Here is a 15869-nt window from a genome sequence, read left to right as displayed (position 1 = left end):
CGTAATGAAAATTTGGAAAATTTGTTGTGCTGACTCTCAGATTCACCGACTATACCATGAGGGTGCTGGAGGCTCCAGTACCCCCGCCCCACCCCATGCTAACACCTCATAAGCATTTGCTACATGTTCCTAATGAATTTGGCTGGCTTATCGATTCAAATAAACCCTTGACAGCAGTGGCACCAGTGATCTGCAAGATTTCTGATCCAATCATTTAAAAACATTTCTCCCTGATTCCTATGCCCAGAGTGCCCAGAGACCAAGAGTTTTCCTTTTCCGTTGATGCGTCTCACTCTGGTCGCTACGATTTCCCATGCTCAGTTTACCCCAAAATCTCAGAGTTTGAGCCAACTCTGAGTGGCCTGGGGTCTTCTGGTAGGTGGCTCAGGGGACAGAACACATCCCAGAACCGTTGGCAGCAGAACCACAAAGCAAGAGCCTGGTGTGCCCGACAAAGCTGTGTGGTCACACAGAAGGGCACTGATCTAGCCATTTCTTCAATGAGGCCCAAGAAGTTTACTATGTTTTTTTTTTTTTTTAATTAGCATTCCTGAAATTCCCATTTAACTAACTATGGAGAATAAAGTTATTTTTAAAAAGTAAAGGTTGCCCATTTCTGAAGTTGCCTAGACACACTGCAAAACAAGTCATTATTTTTAGATATTAAAAAATAAAAATATATATATATATAGATTGTGAGAAAATGCAAATGGAGAAGTGTCCACAAAGAACACAGCTTGCCCTTTGCCCTCTGGGATGAGGGGCAGGTCAGAGAGGAAACAGGGATCACCCAGCTGATCCCTTCCTCCTTCTGATGGTCTCCTGCCAGATGCTGGCTTCCACTCTGACTTCTGCACCAGTCAGTCAGCACCACTATGATGGACTGTCCTGCCATCTTTGTTGGCTTATGCACTGCCTCCATGAGTGACATGGTGCAAAACTTCCTAAAGGCAGAAACAGAGAATGAAGTGCTCCTCAGAGCAGAAGGAGAGGGCCCAGCTGATGTGGAATTCAGGGTAGGGGAGTAGCAGGTATTCTCCTTTCAGTCCAGACCTGGATTTAGTTGTGTATCATCTACTAGAGTAGCCCTGAGTGGTGTGCTCATGTTTCAGGTCTCAGTAGGTGAGGACCTTGCACTGGTCACTGGTCTAGGTCCACCGTGCACTTCATGTGTGTCCCAACAGCATCCTTCCTCCTGGACACATGCTGCCTACCACTTCCTTCCTGTGGCTTCCATCCTGGTGGAACAGCAAGCATCACTCATCAGAGGGCAGAAGGAAGGAAGAGTTTATCCATCTGGTGTCTCTACCCCTCCCACTTCTGGGTTGTGTATTGCTAAGTGCCATGCTCTCAAATGGGTGGTCTTGAGAAGCAGCTCGTGCTGCTTCAGTGTCCTTGGGTGCCCAACAACAACTTAAAGTGGCTACCAGGTAATAATGTGCCTTTATTCCAATTTTTCTTCCTTGGCTGCATGTTTCTCTTCCTTCATTCTTGCTCCCTAAGACCATGCTACCTCTCCCCCAGATTCTGCTTTCTAGGGAATCCTAGCGGGGCCACTGCTGGAGAAGCTGGGGAGCAATCCAGATCTGGTGGTGATGTTCAGACAAAGAAGCTGCAAACAGGAAACAGAAACCAAGTGAGCCCAGATGAACTGAGAATGCTCCGCCTTGCATTTTATCTGGTATAAATGGAAGTGCAGTACTTAAATATTTATGAAATGAATGGAAGGAAGGAAGGAAGGAAGGAAGGAAGGAAGGAAGGATCAAGTAGTTGAAACAGGTCAAAGTCGAAACCAGCAAAAGAGGAGCAAAAGTAGCACCCAGTCCCTGAGGCTGTCCCTGTTGGCCAGGCAGTCTGCTTCAGCCATCCTTCAACACTGATGACTCAGCGCACAAGCACATAAGCTGACTGGATCATAGAAACCCTGAGAACTGATTTTAACACTTAAATTCCCCAGGGCCTCAGCATTTCTGTATGTATTATAGGCATTTAATCTATTCATTTGATTCACTTCTGTGTTTAATGGATATTTTTTGAGTACCCACTCTGTGCCAGACATAATTCTGAAACAAATTCCAAGATGTGTGCTTTCCCCTTGCACCCAAACGTGTACACCATAGGGCAATGCCTTAGGCACCAAACCCATACAGAAGAGCTCCTCTTCTTACTCCAGCATTTCCCCAGGACTTTCCGCATCCATCCTGCCCCTCATCCCTTCAGCATCCCTGTGCCTCTGTGGCTGAGGGTGTCAGAGCACAGGTGCCACAGCAGCCTCCTGCCCCAGCCGCTGAGTCCTTATGCCCCTGAATGGTGTTACCTGGGCAGGTCCTTCAGACAGGGGCTGTCCAATAAGATGCTCTGGGATGATGGAAATGTTTTAGATCTACACTATCTAAAATTTTAACCCTTAGCCACATGTGACCAGTGTGACTAGAGAACCCAATTTTAAATTTTATTCATTTTAATAAATTATATTTCAAAAACCACAGGATTACCAGAGGCTATAATCTTACACAAAGCAGCTCTACATCTTGCAGGGACCCCCCCCCCCCCACTTGCTAGCATTTCAGAGTGCTGCCCCTTCCTGGGTGGCCCTGCCCTCCCTCCCACACCCAAATCACTGCTTTACCTTGCTCAGCTTTTCAGAAATCTCAAATAATTGATGAGGCAGTGAGAATTTGCAGGAGTTTTGGTAAAGGGTAAGAAAAACAGAGGAGGGGGAAAGAACCAGTAAAAGCTAAAGAAGAGGGCAGACAACTATAAATATCTGAGAGCAGCAAGAGGAGAAAATGTTGCTCCATTCACACAACTTCATCAATGGAGTAAAGGCTAACAAATGAGGGGATGGCCCAGGGAAGCCACGTTGAACTGGTGCTGGTGGAAGCACATGGCTTAGCTCAAAAGAAACTATGAGAGGCAGTGAGTGTCCTCTGGAAGATCCCAAAGTGAGGGCAGAGGCTGGTGGAAAAGCAGGAGGCCACACAGCCCCCTTATTCTCCTTACAAAGTGATTGAGTTTGTGAAAATAAATGCATCATCTCCCTCACGTTTAGGGTGCCATGCATGTTCCTGCCACTTCCCTTAAATGAGCCATGATGAATAAAAGCACAGAACAGGATGGCCACAGCAACTGTGACACCCTTAGGAGTAGGACCAGAGCTCAGAAGGAATACAAAGAACAATGAAATAGCACCAGTCTGGATGGGACAAAAGTGATGGGGGGGAAGCAACCATATCACTTAAAGTTTATATGATATCAAGTACTGGAAAAATATAGCTAAAAGGACTTGAAAAGTCCTAATTCAACTCGTAACATATTGAACCATTTGAGGGCACAGTACCAAATGTATGCCCCTGTAGACACACAGAAATCTCCTTCACCAGGATGCTTGTCCCGTGTGGTGGGGCACACGGAGCCCCAAAGGAATGCTGTGTCACCCAAAGTGCCCTCTGTTTTCCCTCCCAAGCAAAATAAGTCCATTTAACTATGTCAAAGGCCTTGGATTGATGCCTTTAAAATCTCCCAAAGAGAAATCTTTAATGCAGAATTTTATTTCCTGGGGCACCTGGGTGGCTCAGTCAGTGAAACATCTGCTTTCAACTCAGGTCATGATCCTGGCATCCTGGGATGGAGCCCCATGTGGGGCTCCCTGCTCAGTGGGGAGTCTGCTTCCTCCTCTGCCCCTCCTCCCTGCTCACATGCGCTTTCTCTCTGACAAATAAATAAATAACTAATCTTAAAAAAAAAAAAAGGAATTTGATATCCTGCCAGCAGATGTCCTCCATCACACCAAAGGTTAGAGAACTTACGCTCAGCTCACTTGTTTTTATGTTTCCATTTGCAGAGACTTGGTTCTTTCAGGGACTTTGCAGCTTGTGGGTGTCTGATTTATTGTTAAGGCAGCCGCCAAGTCACATTTTCCTTGGCCTGGTGCTGATGGAGTCTTGGTCATGGGCTTAATAGTGTCTACCTGATGCTAAGAAGGAATGAGGGAGTGCCCAAGAAGAGGGCTCACCAGTTTTCTGTCTTCAAGCCCAGGAGAGGGGCTGGAGGAAGATGGCCTTCTTATCTACCACCAGGATTCCAGTGAGTGTGGGTCCGATCATTTGAAATAATTGAGACTCTATCATTGAGAATCATTTTGCTTGAGCCAGCTGAGGACCCAGTGTTCAACCAAGCAGTCAGACAGAGGCAGGTGGCCCAGGGCCACCCCACCCTACTGAATGGAGGCTCACCTACTTTGGTGTGTCTTCTTTCAGGCTCCACCAGCCCCTTGGAAGCTCCGTGAGGACCTGTAGGTGATAAAACAGCCGAGAGACTGAGGCTGAGAGGAAACCTCCCTCTGGCTTGGCATGAATTTCCACTGCCCCCAAATGAAGCACTGCAGTCAGACTTCATCACAGGGATGGCTTATTCACATCTGGGGAAGTGGGCTTCCACAAGATACTGCAATTCACATCAGCAAATTCTCTTCTTTATCACAAGCCTTTTATGCATAATCAAGCCTTTTTAAGGTTAACCTGAAACTCAATAGAAAGTGTAGACAGGAGAAATATCCACATTCCATACTTGCCCAAATGTACTATTCACGTGAATAACTGGAGAAAAGGAGGGTGCTGTGTAGTGGGGGATGAGGGATGGGTTGAAGAAGTTAGGAAGGAGGAAAACTTGGAGTAATCATCACTGGATACATACTATGTGCCAGACATTTTACTAGACAAATTAGTACATCTTATTTTCTTGAATTATCCCCCATGTCCTTCAAGATTGCTATGATCAGTCCTGTTTTTCACAGATTTGGAAGATGAGGCTAAGAGACTATGTATGTTTTTAGGTGACAAAGCTAGTACGTAGTGGACATAATATTTAACCAAGTGTGTCTGGATCTTCCTAATAATAAAGGACACTGTGCTCCATCTCAGGCCTGAAACATACCTTCCTTATTCCTTTCATTATTTCATCTCTAGCTATGCTTCAAATGTCAGCCACTTCCTTACACAGACCTTCCATAGTTCACACAGACCTTCCATAGTTCCTCTGCATATCTTCTTCACTTTCCTTATTGTCATTGCTTCCGTATTTTATTTGGTGTTTCCTGGTGACTCTGTCTGTTTTAATAATTATTATATTCTTAGTGCCTAGCCCATAACAAGTAAAACTTCCTGGGATGAATGAACGAATGACAAATATATAACACTGATGACCTAAAGTCCATATTTTATTTCCATAATGCCCCTGTGTATTTGTAGAACTTATTATGACTCTTAAACAAATCATACTTTGTCTTTTACTTCTCTCCTGGAAAAACAAAATCCACCATTGATATTGCCTAGACATCTCTCCCAAAATACCTAATGCACGTTGCATCTATAAAACATTCACTAGGCTGAAATCCTCATTCATCTTCATTCCTCACTGAACATCATGTCATATATGCTCAGTTATTAGTAATAAATACCCCAAGTATTAAATATGTAGTTGAACAATCTGTTATATTATTTACATAATAGAATTGTGGTGGGCATAAATGTTAATAAATAACAATGCAATATTATTAGTGATCACTTATACTTGCAAAATGATAAATTATGCAGGAGCCTCTAAATTCTTGAATGTAATATTTTATTAGATGGAAACTACCGAAGGTATATTTTATTCATAGAAGAGCCTCAGCATTTATACTTTTGACAGAACCAATCATCTCAGTCCGACTTTGTGATTACAGGAGACTTGTGTTGCATAGATTTTGGTTAACTCTTTACAAATTGCTGGGGACAGCATGATTTTCCACAGGATGTCCTGACCCCACTGTATTCATAGAATGCTTGGTTGGAAACCTGTGTGATTCCAACTTCCAGGGCTTCTTTGAGGTACTAAAAGGGGTACTCACTTGCAAATGCGGTATAATGAGAATTTGCCAGATGACCATAGCATATGTTCCAGTGATTCTCACAATCTGGAAATGTGTTTTCAGGTCACAGAACAATTTTGAATGTCTCTGGCCTCAAAGTCAAAGATGGTTGTTTAGCATGATAGAATGAATTTCTCAGGTAGAAATTATGGAGAGGAGGTGTCTCATGGTTTTTGAGCACTTACTACACACTATTGTGTTTTGCCTCCTGTTTTCTTTAATTTTTGCAACAAGTCTGAGATACAGCATTATTACACATACTAGCCCACACTCTAAAGCTAAATAAACAATCTTAGGGTCATTAGGTATCTTGCCCAAGATCTAGATAAGTGATAAAGTAGGGATTAGAACCTAAATCTACCTTGGCTTAAAATTTATGTGTTTTTAAATTGTATCTCAGGCTGGCCCAAGACAACTCAAATCATACCTTCGTCATTGTTTACGTTATGGTAGTATTTTGGGAACTAGTTTCATTTAAGCCCAGATACTAATCAAACTTCTGTTATGTGCTGATTATTAGGTAATACTTGGAAAAATATGGTGTTTGAATCAAGATTCAAACTCATATTCCCTTTAAAGGTTTAAAAAACTTAGATCTACCTAATATTATTATTATGTTTTGAAGTAAAGTTAGAACTAATCCATTTGGGCTTTGTCTCTTTAAAAACACGATGAATCTGGGACTGAGCCCATCTCCTGTCTATGCCATCCCCACGGTTCCACTGAAATTGTTTTTTCCAAAACACGCAGCCCCCAGTGTAGCATGCTCAGACCTGAGCTTCTAACTCTCGTTCCTGCTTTGCAGAATGGTAGGGTTTCTGTTTCCTTCTTTGGTTACCAATGCTCTGGGACTTGCCAAGGGCGTCCTTCAATTTCCCGTGCACTTCTGGCTTCTTTAGCTGGGATGCTCCCCGGGGACCAGTAGGAGGGCTGCCTGCAAGGCCCACCTGCCACCTTGTGGCAGGCTTGGGAACTTCTCTATCCTGGCATCCTGGGGCCTGCAGGCAGCCCAAGGGGTTTGACTTGATTTTAATGTATATATTTTACATTTTAATTAGTTTGTTCTATTCTATTTTATTTTATCTTATTCGTCATCAGTGAGGCAGTGTCTCCGGTAGGTAATCTTTTGACCTTTTAGAAGGCCTCAGTGTCTAGGTTCACTTTGGTCTACCCAGGAAGGTCAGTTCAAGGGCACATCTAATCTCTAGTTTTCTTTTTCTTTTTCTTTTTTTTTTTTTTAATCTCTAGTTTTCTTTCTAATCTCTAGTTTTAGGCCTACCACTATCAATATACTTTCATGATAGTCCCTTTGGAAAATGTGAATTTAGCTTTGTAACCAAAATAGATTCTTAAGGTTAGGTTTAAAATGGGATCCTTTAGAAAACTAAAAGCCAAGCAAATAAAAAATGAAACCAGTGAACATTCTTTGAAAGAAATAGCTCGGTCTTCATATTTGGGATCCACTTGACTGAAGGAGTGACCAGTACCAAGGTGTCTTCCAGCTGGTGTCTGTCTTCCTTCTTCTAAATCAGTGTTCCTCAAAGCTGACTGTCTATTGGAATCCCCTTGACAGTTCTAATGGATAGCCAAGAATGCTACTAACAGAAGCACTTGATATTCATAGAGTTCAGCATGAGCATTTTTGTATTTCTGGAAATTTGTGTGTGAGAAAACCAGAGAATGTAATAGCAAAGACCTTTAACCCTACCCAAAGTTCACACTGAAACAGGTCTGATGTTTGCAAGTAAAATTCATAAAAGAAGGTGGATGGCAAGTAAGCAGTGGCACTGAGGGTCTTGGCAGGTATACACAGCATGTGCATCTAGAATAGTTGGAACCTTTATGAGGTCTGTGGTTTGTGTACAAAATGAATTTTGTAGCACTGTTGGGTTCTACAGATACTTGGCTTCTCATCTTATTGCATTTTTTAATTGAACAAACAATATTTAAAAATAGGTATTTATTCTTAACATTGTTTGTAGTGATGAGTAAAACATTGCGTGTGTTTATAAAAATGTTATATTTTCCTCCTGGAGATATCCAGAGAGAAAAGGTAATGCATGAGACTCCACTTAATTCAGCTATAAATATATACATGTTTTAATATACATTCATCCTGCTAGCAAAAGAGGATTTTATAGAATTTATAGAGCGTGTAGTATTAAATACATGCCAAATTTATACAATTTATACAAAGAGATGCTACCAGGGAATGGGGCCCAAAGTTTAGGTCAATATAGAATATATTCCAATTGATTAACTGAAAATATAATTAACAGTCCGTTTTAAACAATGCCTCAACTTAAAAAAAATGTATAGCTTTCCTCAGAATAATGTAATATATCCACAATTATTTTTGTTTAATTTTTACTTGAAACCCCAACAGTTTAGTCATTCTTCATGGGTTGCAGCATTTTGAAGGTCAATGACTGCTTGTATTGGGTCAGTGGGTACTCACTCAAAGAGCCCATTGTTACCCAGGTCACTATGGGGTATTGTGGATCTACCTATTATTCTCCAGAGATGAGAACTAGCTGGATCCTTCCTACTTGGTTACCCATGGAGAGAAAGCCATGAATTTGTTTTGAATTTTATTTTATTTTTTCTAGGAAAGCAAACAGTAGAATTATTTTTCTTTCTTTCTTTTTCGTTTTGTTTTCTATATACCTCCGAGAACAAACAAATGGGCAAAGACCTTGTAAAAAATTATATATCCCAAGGTTAAAACCTTCACTTTCTTTGTTCTCAGTTATAGCAAATGAGAAAGGTATAGAGAAATGGACAGAAAACTAAAAATTATTGTGTGCTTGAAATGTTCTAGATTCTAAGTTCCTTAAGCTCATTATTTTATTTTATACCAACTCTTTGAAAGAAGTTTTATTATCTCTGTCTCTCAGATCAGGGGGGCGAGTCTCAGAAAGGTTAGATAATTTGCACAATGTTGGGGCTTCTGGGTGGCTCAGTTGGTTAAGTCTTGATTTTGGCTCAGATCATGATCTCAGCGTCCTGGAATTGAGCCCCACAGTGGGCCACACTCAGTGGGAAATCTGCTTGAGGACTCTCTCTCTTTCCCTCTGCCCCTCCCACTCATGCTCTCTCTCAACCTCTCTTTCCCTCCAAATAAATAAATAAATCTTAAAAAAAAAAAAAAAAAAAAACTTGCACAATGCCACAATAGCATTGAGTATAGCAGATCTTTTATTTGAACCCAGGTCTGTAACTCAAGGTCACCCTGTTGGTTTTTTTGTTTGTTTGTTTGTTTGTTTCTCTTTACTGAACTTGAAAAGGGAGAAGGGCAGAGCAAGACAGATAAGGGCCTCAATTTGAGTCTCTGCTTGTTTTAAATATTGGTGCATTCCAAGCCTCTCCATACTGGGTGTGTGGCTTCTATCTCTACGGATCCACAGGTCACATGACTATCGTCTCCTGGGATTTGAAATCATCATCATTTCATATTTTACCCAAACTCTATAGATTCTCAGAAAATGTCCATACCAGGCACATTTCAGCAAGCAGTGAGCACAGCCAGAAGGTTGGCTGTCAACTTCTTTCCTTTCCAAGATGGACATATTTTACTGTAAACCTGTATGTGTCGTTATGGCTTCGATTTGTAAAAAGCTGACACTCATGGCAGGTGAGCTCTCTTAACAGCTCGGATGTTCCCTCCTCCTCTTCTCAAGTTGCACAGAAGGGACATCAAGTGGAGAAAATTAGAGATGGCGACCTTCATATTATTGAAATGACATTGTTGATGCCTTTTTTCTATCTTAGTTCCTACTTAACATGACCATCTCTCTTCCCCCCAAAGACTGAGCCTCCAACCTGTACTTACAGATCAGTTGAGAAGAGAAAACCACATTTTTACCCTCTAAGTTTTCCATTGTTAACAAAAATCATAAAATACCGCATCTAGGTATGCTTGTGAAGGAGATGATCAGCTGAACCTAGTCAAGGGAAAAAATTTCATGAAGGGAAAAGGATCCTAGCCATATACCACTGGTAGACTGGTAGGTGGGAATGGCACTCACCTCCTAGGTGAGGGCAGGGAGCAGGGCATCTGAAGGAGGCAGCAGGGCACATATGACTAAGAGTCAAGGAGAACAGCCATGCAGCTCATGCTTTCCAAATCAAAAGTGAGAGCACATATTCTAGTAAGCTTGAAATTATTTAGTGTTGCTATTTATTTATTAAAGAAAGATTGAGAGAGAGAGAGAGAGAGAGAGAGAGAGAGAGAGAGAAGGGGAGGGGTGGAGCAGAGGGAGAAGCAGACTCCCCACTGAACAGGGGGCCCAATGTGGAGCTTGGTTCCATGACCCCAGGATCATGACCTGAGCCAAAGGCAGATGCTTCATCAACTGAGCCACCCTGGGTCCCTTAGGGTTGCTTTTTAAAGACATTTTTTTTTTTTTAAGAGTAGCTTTGTGCTCATGGCGAAATTGAGAGGCAGATACTACGATTTTCCACATTCCCTCTGCCCTACCCATCCACAGGGTTCCCCATTTTCAACATCTGCTGCCAGATTATCACATTTGTTACAACTGAGGAACTTAAATTGACCCATCATAATTACCTCAAGTCCGTAGTTTACTTAATGGCTCATTCCTGGTGTTGTACATTCTGTAGGTTTGGACAAATGGATAATGACACGCATCCACCTTTATGGCATCACACAGAGTCTTTTCAATGCCCTAAAACTCCTCTGTGGTTCATCTGCTCATCGCCTCCCCCAACTCCTGGCAACCACTGATCTTTTCACTATCTCCACAATTTGGTCTTAGTTTGAAGTTATTTTTACTTGCCATGAAGTGCTCTTCAGCCTTGGAGCTCCTCTCATTACCTCCTCATAGCTTTTAGATAAAGTCCAAACCTTTAGTCCACAATGCTTCACAACCTCACCTGGCACTGCTTGTCCAGTCTCTTCTCTCAGCAGTCCTGCACACACTGTACTCTGGCCGTGAAGAGGCATTCTAGATACAAAGTTATTCTTTTTTTTTTAATTTTTATTTATTTATGATAGGCACACAGTGAGAGAGAGAGAGAGGCAGAGACACAGGCAGAGGGAGAAGCAGGCTTCATGCACCGGGAGCCCGACGTGGGATTCGATCTCAGATCTTCAGGATTGCGCCCTGGGCCAAAGGCAGGCGCTAAACCACTGTGCCACCCAGGGATCCCAAAAGTGATTCTAAACATAGAGTAATTCTAAACAGAAAATGATCCAGAACAAAGTAATCCTAAATAAAATAAATGTAAATGTAAAATAATTCTGAACATAAGAAATCCTGAATGCTACATAATTCTAAATACAAGATAATTTAAAACATAAGGTAATTCTAAACATGAAATAATTAGAAATATAATGTAACAGTCTTACATCTCAATTGTTTTGTGTGTCATCCCATGAACAAAATCATAAAATGAAAATCAGCCTCCATCTTTGGAATGAGTACCCTCCCCCAATGTAATGCATTCTAACAAACAGAGGACAGGGTCCCATCTGATTTGAGTAAATAGTGATTTTTGCAAGTGAATATTCTGAGTCAGAAATGGCTATAGTCCATGAAGGAATAAGAGTCCCTCATCTTTGTCTTTTTTTTTTTTTTTTTCTTTTTAAGTTCTGGTCACTCCCCCTCACCACCCCCGAAAGCTAGCGTGTGTAAACCACTTTCAGGAGAGTTTGTCATACAAGTCCCAAGGGAGTTAGATTCCCTTCTGTTGCCTCAACACTGTATGAAATCTCTGATGAACAACAAACCATACTGCAGAGGAGCCATTGGTCTCCTTGTTTGTTTCTCCTTAGCCTAAAAGCATTTGTGAGAATTTATCTGGCACCTCGCAAATCCTCGCATATTGTAAACATTCCATAAAATCTTTATTGAAATTAATGTTAAAATAAGGACCATTTTGGGTTTCATTAGATTTATTACGATAGAGACTAAACTTAATATGAGAATTCTAAAGGTATTTTGAAAACATTTTCCATGTTCCTACCTCTATAATCTTGCATTACTACCTTGCTTGCTTCCCTAAAATGCTTAAAACTATTTGCATTCTAATTTGACTTTATGTGTTGCAATATTTAGCTTTCCATTGGCAGAAGCTACAAGGTTAGAGTCCAGATACATGTCTTAGAAACTAAAAGTTCTGGAATCATCCCTGTGTGGAGTCAGCTCATTTGTTATTCTGTCTTTTGATATGGAGAGTTAAGTTGTTGAGCTCACCTCCAGGGATTTACGCAGGCTGACTTCCTCCATAATGGCAGTTGGGGAGGAAGAATTTCTGTGATGAGCATTTATTTTGTCCAAGTCTTTGAACTTGATAAATGTGGATAAGAAAGTGGATGGCCAATACATGTTGAACAATAGGCATTGTATAATTCAAGATTGTGATTATTCAAGATTGTAGTAAGATTTGGCCACTTCTTAAATTAGAAAAAAAAGAGAAGAAAAGCAGACAAATAATTGTGATTAGATGAAAATTTGTATGGCAGTATGGCAGATTTACTTAAAGTCCTGATTTTCTTAAAATCCCACTGGACTTGGAAAAGTCAAGAGTACATAGTATTGGTATTGAGTTAACAGAGAGTTAAAATTCATTTTTAGTTGCACTGTCTGCCTAAACTGCCCTTAACAAGATCATTTTTGTACATGAAATTTTGCACCTCATTACCCCTAATTACAGCCTTTGAAAGGCATTCTTTGAAAATGCATAGTGAACAATGTAGAATAGAAGATACTTATCTTTCTTCTATTCTTGTTAATTGTTGAGTCTTATTCTTATGTCTGACTTCAGCATTTATCTTTTTCTATCCCAAATAAAATGATTTTTTTTTCTCACCTAAAATTCAGAGACTTTTCTTTTGGGGACTAGGGAGAGAATGATGCCATTTTAATAACTACAAGAAGAAGCATCTTCTTTCTACTCCTTCAACACTGTCTGTCTACCTTGTGTACATCAGTTAGCATCTCCTACCTTATCACAGAATCATACAGTGCCCATGTCAGGGCAAGACTCAACTTCCTCAGGACAAAAACAATATCTTACAGATTTCTTGGAATTCTTACAGTGGCTAAATTGGTGCCTTGAGAAGAATAGGCATCCAACAAATTCTTGTTGCCTAAACTGACAATGAGCAGATGTTGTATCATTAAGGTGTCTTGTATTATCTTGGATATTTTCAAATATTAGAAATATTCTCCCTATTTTAAGATCATTTCTGCTTCTTTCATTTTCCACCAGATCATTTACTGCATAAAACCATTTAAAGTGTGTCTACCCATTCTCCCATTCAATTCAATAATTATATTGTGCTTCCTAATATTTTTCTATACGCTTATTCTCACCACCAGTTTCTTCATATCTTGCTTTTAAATTTAATTATCATCATCGTTCTTCTTGAACATGCTCTTGCAGATATCTCTTAAATATATCTTAATAAGTAGAAATCAAAATTGGATGTAGTACTCTGAGGTAATATGTTTAGCTAAAATAAAGAGAACTATCATTTCTATTGCTCTCATACAATTTTTCTACTAATGCTAGTAATACTATTCACATATATTTGGCTACTTCTAAAATCACATCTCTGTGTTACATCAAAATGATTTCTTTTAAATAGAACCCTAGCTTTTCTTAACATGGTTATCTTGACAGTATTCTTGTAATTTGGGAGAGCACAACTAAATATAGAATTTTATATCTGTCCCTAATAAATAGATGATAGAGCAAAAGGATATATGAAATTGAGAGAGAGAGAGAGAGAGAGAGAACACCAATAATATTTTGGGTGTACTTTTTTGCAGTAGATACTTTACATGCATTATATGATCCCCACAACCACTTTATAATACAAAACCAGTTATTGTTCCCATTCTACAATGAGAAAATGAGAATATTGAGGTTTTGGGAGATAAGACCAGCAGTTTGCCTCAGAATCCTGGGCTCCTGACAACTTCTTCATAGTCATCTCTTCACTCAGTGAGATATTCTTAGGGTCAAAATGTGTTTACCTTTCACTCATTGTTCCATATATGTCATACCACCAGGAAAATGGTAGTTGCATCAGCTACGTTTGGGAGTGCTGACAGAAGTGTTTGAGTGTCTTCTACACCAAAAACTATTGTCAGTAGGATGACTCCTTCTTCCACTTCCAATTAATTTAGAGGGTCCTTCAGTGGTAATATCATCACTTCTTGAATCTATTATAAGTCTTGGAATTTTTAAGAGAAAAAGACTAAGCTGAGACCTACATGTTGGTAGGCACAGCTGTGGACAGGTGGGACCCCCAGTCTTTTCTCAAAACTAGGCATTTGGCAGTTGCCCTCTCTGTCTAAAGGCAGGATGAACCCTGTGCTAACATTACATGATGTCCCCTTCCTTGGTGGGGACTTCCTTGGTGGAAAGCACTATGTATAGTAGCTTGTCAAGAATGTTGATTTATATATCTTTACATTTTTCGAGAACTATTAAGGATGCTCCTGTTCCCTGGTCATTTAAAAAGTATTAAATAAAGATCATTGGGAAATATAGAACAAGGATGGATTATCTCTATTCAGAAACTGGTTGGAGAAAGAAAAGGAGGATTTACCATTAACATGATTGTTGGATAAGAATAAGAACATCATCCTAATGGTCAGACCACTTTCGTGTAATGGTCAGTCATCTCTGCCCTTACCATGTTTTGCTCCTAGAATATTGAAACTCATCAGACACCATACCCAAACCCCAATATTTCAAGACTTACATTTTAAATGTCCCCATGTCCCTTGTCTTTCAGATCTCATAGAAAACCATACCTACTTTGTAAGATTGAGGAATCTTTTCACTTCTGATGCCCAATTAATCAGTTACTACCATGTCCCAAGGCTTGAGTTTACATTCTAATCACAGGCTTCACCTCCTACTTTCTCAATTACAACACAAAGTATGGTTCTTTGAATAATAGCTTCTCCATCAAACACATCTCTTATAACCAGCTCCTTCACCATTCTACTTTCAGCTAAAATATCCCTCTGTGTGTGTGTGAATTTGCTATTGAAAGAAAAATATCAAGGAAGGAATAGTGAATTGATCAGTGGGCCCAGATATGTAATGTATACAAAGGATTTAAGAATGTCCTGAGAGTTGGGCGAAAGAAATCACCATAATCATCCTAACCTGCATTTTAATTTATCTTATAGAGAAGAACTAGGCAATAGCCAGAGCAATATAGAGAGTAATCACCAAGTCATGTCTATGAACTCACATGACTCCTACAGAACATGTGGTGAGGATATTTGAGGCATTATCAAACACCTGGAGATTTTCAATTCCTCATTTCTTGCTTCTGTGATTTATTAACAGTTCTGCTAATGCAGATAGAATGCAACCCCAAATTATAGCAGTGGCTGGGGCTGAATGCTGCATAGTGTATGCTATTCAGAGTGCAGAATATCTGCAACCTAGTTGATCATTTTTGAATCATCAGCTCCATCTTTATGTTAAATTAACAATTTAACAGCTGCTTTCATCAAATTCTTTTGTGTCTATCAACTTGATACTGTCATTTTTTTTCTTAAATGCAATTTCCAAGATCATTTCTGTGTCTTTTTCGTCTCAGATTACTGATTTGCATGTTTGCTCAATTTGTATACAAATGTTCAGGCATTTATATACCATCTAGGGAGCATGAAACACCCTCCACAGCTCTAGAGAATAATTTGATCCATCTTACCATTCACTTACTTAAATTTCTTTTTCATTAAAGACAGGTGATGAATGAGTGCAGTACAATATGACTGAGCACAGGTACATTGGTTCCTAAATGAAATATTCTAAAGCAAAAGAACGCCAAAGGTTCTATTTTCACCAAACTCTAATAAATGGGAATATTGGAAATTGAGTCAGACTTGTCACAGAAGATGTGACTTTTGTTTACTGTTTGTAGTAGTCAGTTCAGGCTACCATAACAAAAAAGCATAGA

At 39.9% G+C, this 15869-nt stretch overlaps 1 long non-coding RNA gene across 2 annotated transcripts in view; it reads right to left on the bottom strand.

Moving 5' to 3' along the window:
• The window catches only part of LOC112664892 (uncharacterized), a 72975-nt gene extending 62438 nt beyond the window's left edge, over window positions 1-10537 (bottom strand). For both annotated transcript variants that reach the window (XR_003140085.3, XR_003140086.2), the window contains exons 1-2: window positions 10482-10537; window positions 4236-4292 (exon numbers count right to left, since the gene is read on the bottom strand). This is a non-coding gene — a long non-coding RNA (uncharacterized LOC112664892). The remainder of the gene's footprint in view (window positions 1-4235; window positions 4293-10481) is intronic.
• Between the last annotated feature and the right edge of the window lie 5332 nt (window positions 10538-15869).

The sequence above is a fragment of the Canis lupus genome, chromosome 17, assembly GCF_003254725.2.
Source record: "Canis lupus dingo isolate Sandy chromosome 17, ASM325472v2, whole genome shotgun sequence".
Taxonomy (NCBI): Eukaryota; Metazoa; Chordata; class Mammalia; order Carnivora; family Canidae; genus Canis; species Canis lupus.
The sequence above is the reverse complement of the archived record's forward strand: the minus strand, read 5'-3'. Positions and strand labels throughout refer to the sequence as shown.